Here is a 5,332-nt window from a genome sequence, read left to right on the forward strand (position 1 = left end):
CCCTCCCTCCTTCCCTCCTTCCCTCCCTCCCTCCCTCTCTGTTCTAATGTGAGATAACAATAACCCATTTTACATTTCAGCTGCTTTGAATTTTCCACGACACATGTGACGGGATCTAGTCCTTCCAAACATGTAACACTCAGGTGTATGGCACTCTAACAAGTGAAATTGTGTTCTCACATGGCTACATTGTTTGCAATTGTAGCATGCTAGAAACAAGCTAGACACACAGCAACAAGGGGGATGGGATTACGGTGCATTCCCCCCCCCATGGAGTTCTATACAGCTGGAAAAAAAGCATAATGATGAAATCTATGGACTTATGTGGGGTGACTTCTGGGAAAATTAAGGTACAATGCTGATTTTTATGAGAAAAGGAAGGGAAATAACATATGCATGAATTTGCTCTTTCATATAAAAATTCTACAAGAACAAAACAAGTGGATCAGATTGGTGACCTATGGCAAGTGGAAAGAGGTTGAAAGGAGAGCAGAGCAGCAGGCAGGGGCCTTCTCTAAGGTGTTTTCCAGTATTAGTATCAGTTATCTAGGATTTCTGGATAACTGGGTTAATAGTTCATACCCTCAAAAGAGAAGAAAGGACATGAACAAGGATTGGGGTGCGGGAATCTGAAGGTGAAATGCAAATAGAAACACGTGAACTCTATTTAAATGAAGCATGTAACCACATGTGAGGGTTCTCAGATAGGGAAACTGAGGCTAAGCAACCTGCCCAGATTACTTAATTGGAGACGAAAACAGGACCTAGTCTATTATACAAAGCTACCTCTGCACACTCAAATTGGATCCTGAGGTCACCACTTCCTTGATTTAAAGTGAGGTGGCTAACACCTGTAACTCTAGCACTCCAGAGGCTGAGGCAGAAGGATGGTGAGTTTGAGGTCAGCCTGGGCTACATGGGAAGACCTTGTTTCAAAAAAAAAATTTTTTTAAAGGTACATAGCATATGCAAGAGGCCATGGGTTCAAAGAAGAGTTCTGTCAGAGAAAGTCAGAGAAGCACTAGTGGAATGTGCGCTTGCCTGTGGTGCAGGGAGCCCCTCACCCTGGAGCCAGGCCCTAATCCAGGGTCTTGGGGCGACAGCAGCAAAGAAACTCTGTACCTACTATCAGAGAATTCAAATTTCAGGGAGGGAGAAAAATTTACAGACAACTCAATCTAATCAGCATACCCAGGGATGGGATTTCTGGATTGTGTGGAAACTGGTTCATTTATGAAATAACTACTAGACTGCTTTTCAAAGACATGCTTCATCTCATATCCACATTGACACTGAGCCCTGAGATTGCTCCATTGCTTTACCAACACTTATTATTTTCTTTTTTATTAGAGCCACTGTAGTGCATGTGAAGCAGGAGCTTGTGGTTTTGACTTGTGCTTCTCTGATGGATAAAATGCCACACCGCTTTCTGTGTGATGATTAGCCATTTGTATGTTATCTTTGAAGAAGTGCTTATTCTGATTATTTGTTTTTCAATTGGGTTATTTGTCATCTATTATTGAATTTCAATAGTTTTCATATATTCTAGATGTAACACCCAGGTATATAATTTGCAAATATTGTTTCATAGCACAGAAGTTTGTATATTTTGACCTATTTCTCTTATTCTATTGATATTCTAAAGAAGGCTTTGATTGGTCTAAAGTTAAAGTGTTCCATTCATATTTTCCTCTAAGAATTTTGAAGTTTTAGTTCTTTTTACTAAGCTTGTGATACACTTTGAATTGATTCTCGGGTATGGTGTGAAGAAGGGGTCTAACTTAATTTTGTGCGAGTGTGTGTGTGTGTGTGTGTACCTGCAGTTGTCTCTGTTTCTGAACTGTAGTCTCTGTAAGTCATTCAGCTGAGATCCTCGGGTGTCACCTCCTCTGCTACGGCCCTTCCCTGGGACCCTCTGGGACATTTGCATGTCTCATAGACTGAGCTGCCACACAAGAAGCTGTGACACTGGCCAGGTCCTACCTGCGAAGCACTTCAAACACCATACCATAGGTTGTCCCACAACCTGTCACTCAAATCAGGCTGGTCCTTTCATTGCTGGAGCCATGAGAGAGGCCAGCCTTGTGTGACTGTTACACCAGTGAGCACAGGAAGACAGTGACCCAACATGAGCTAAGCTATTTCACCAAAGTCTCTGAGCTGAAGACCTCGGAGGCTGAAGCTGACAATCTTCCACTGTACTTTGTCCCCAGGCCAGCATGTGGCCCATCTTTTGATCCTGCCATAGAAGTCCCTGCTGGAGAACAGGAGAGTCTGCGGTTTGGAGAGATGAGAGGCTGAGTGAATCTCTCCTTGACTTCCCTCTAGGGAAGTTTGACCATTGTCTACATTTTTCTCAAGACAGGAGAGACCCGTCTTTCCTGGGAAGGTTGACCAGTCAAGACAGCTTCCTTAGAAGCCTGTAGTTTGCAAGTGCTGGCTTGGTGCCTGGCACTCCACCAGGTCACTGGCAGGTCCTCCGTCCATCTGTCAGACCCACCTCTGCGGCTACTTGCCCATCTACCCCACCCCCTGCTTTTTATGCTCTGTTCAGCCCCTGGCTCCTGCTTTCTCTTTCTTCCATGTTTCTGGATAATTCTATTTCTGGCAGAGGCCCTCTGCATGCTGTGAGCAAGTGGAGGAGTCTGTGGCCTTTTCCCAAGCCTATTTCTAGCTGGGCCATAACCATCCTGCTCTACACACTATTCTAGGACATGAAAGGTCAGGGGCCCTGCTGGGAGGCCAGACCCTGTATGGGAGTCTCCTGACCTGATGGCTATGTGGACCAAAACAGGGACATCTTAGGAAAATCAGGGGAGCATATGATGACATCCTAGGCCCAGTCTCCCTGGCTGACCTCCTAAGTGGTTCCAACTGTCTGTGTATTTGGGAGGGAGTCAGCAGGGACTGAGGGTATATTTAGCACTCAGGTGTGGCAAGGAGGAGACACAAGACAACTTAAAATAGAGTGGTTGCTGGCTTTCAGCCAGGTTCCTGTGCTGACCACAGATATGGAAACATGATGACCAGTCCCTGTCTCAAGTCAAACTTGAACATAGGATGACTCAAACCTGTTTATAGTTACTCTATTGGATAACTGTGTGTGACCTATTGCCACATTTCATAATTATTAAATTTGTTATTTATGATGATAGCATTACTTAATGATTTGTGTATATATATGAGAGAGAGAGAGAGAGAGAGAGAGAGAGAGAGAGAGAGGCTTAATGTATAGCTCAGGCTGACCTCACATTGAAGATCTTCCTGCCTCAACCTCCCAAGTATAAGAATTATAGGAATGTGCCCCACGCCTTGCTTTAATTGCTGTTATTTCATATACTTGCTAGTACTCTTCCTAAATATCTAAAAGATATCTCAGGAAAAATTTAACCTTCCTGCTGAATTTCCAAGAAGAAGAAGAAATACATTTGGGAACTATTTACTGTTGCTTGCTAATACGTGCAGTGCTAGGATTGTCCCCAGCTCAAGAAGCATTATAATCTCGGGTTCAAGTGAGAGGTGCAGAGAGATAGACAACGAAGAGAAATGTTCAAATCTGAAGTCTGGTGACTTTGAGTGAAGCTGGGGTCGCCAGGAGCCTTCTCCTCCAACCTGGCCCTTTTCTCGTTTGCCCTTCTGCTGGGATCCAGCATTTGCCAACCCCAGGCCTGAGCTTCTTTAATTAGTCTAACATGAACTCTAGGGCTCCTAACAGCATCCCAGCAAGCAGCAAGGCTGCAGGATAAACATGGGTCCTGGATTAGCCATTTTATCTTTAGATTTTTATGGAGAAAACCTGCTTTGATAATAAACTGAACAGAAAATATCACTCAGGGAGATGTGAATTCTTCCACATTTAAGATAATAAAGGAGACATAAGCTTACTGCGTGTGGCTGCTTAGGGTCTAACCTTAGAGTCTCCAGGTCCCAATGTGACCCTACAAAGATCTCAGGACCTAGAAGCCTGAAGAAGTACCCTGAGAATGGTTGCCTCTCATCTCAGCCCGTGCTCAGACACAGGTAATGACAGAGTGACCTGATGAAAGGATGGAGCACTTTTTTGTGAGTGTGTGGTAAAACCCAGGACACTGTACCTGCTGTATCCCCAGCCCACAATCATTCTGTCTTCTCCCCCTCCTCTCAAATGTCTTTCCCATTCTCCCTCTCCCCTCTCTGGGCCTCCACCCTGAACCAGCATAGCAGCCATTCCTGATGGCCTCCACCATGAATTTGACTTCTCCAAGGGGAGCCTCTTCCTGCCATACACCCAAACCATTGTGACTGACCCTGAAATGAACACATGACCCAAGCTGAGCCCAGTGGAGGACTTCCTTAAGATTTGACAACCAACCGAGTGGTCAAAAGAAACTATTTCTTTCGACTGTAACTGGCACCCAGAGGAGTCTTGGAGGAGGAGATCCACACTGAGGTCAAGGCTGGAAGGCAAACACTAGCAATGTAAAATCTGTCATTTTGCTGGCTGTCCACATCTCCCTTACAAAATCTACATGAGGACTGACTTAAGTCATGTACTCTACTCATAATATGTGCTCGGTCAATACTGGATGCTGTTACTATTATTTATTCCACCCTCCCTTTTTTCAGCTATGAACCAGCAAACCTGTGTTTAGAAATGACAGTTCCAGTAAGGCGTGGTGACACACACCTTTATTCCCAACATTCAGGAGGCAGACGCAAACAGATCTTTGTGAGTTTGAGGCCATCCTGGTCTACATAGTGAGTTCCAGGCCATCCTGGTCTACATAGTGAGTTTCAAGCCAGCCAGGGCTGCATAGTGGGAACCTGTCTAAAAACCAAAACAAAACGCAGTTTCAGGCACGGTTCTGACTTCACACCCAGGCATCCAGACTCTTGGGAACATGTTTTCTTAGAAAGGAGAACAGGGATGGAGTACTTGTGACAGCAGCAGCTAGCCTCCAAGGTGGCTCCAGGGGCCCTTGCCTCTTGGTTGGAGTGTCTGCATAACCCTCTCCTTCCAATGAATAGGACTCACTTATAACTGCAATAGGCCATTCATGAAACAGCAGGTGGGATGAGATACACCTTGTGCCTCCTGTCTTGCTCCTTGGGTTACTCACTCTGGAGTCACTTGCCACATCCTAAGGACACACAAACAGTTGTATAGAGAGGGATTCATATGCTAAGGGACCCAGGCCTCAAGCCTACAATGGTGTGCACAAACCATCTAGGAATGAGTGGTCCATCACTGCTGCCACCATGACTGCTCCTCATGACAATGAATAGGACTAACTTGTGACTGCAATAGGCCATTGCAGAAACAGTAGGTGGGGTCATCCCTCTTCCACTGTGA

This window comes from Nannospalax galili, unplaced genomic scaffold (genome assembly GCF_000622305.1).
Source record: "Nannospalax galili isolate Female #2095 unplaced genomic scaffold, S.galili_v1.0 scaffold274, whole genome shotgun sequence".
Lineage (NCBI taxonomy): Eukaryota > Metazoa > Chordata > Mammalia > Rodentia > Spalacidae > Nannospalax > Nannospalax galili.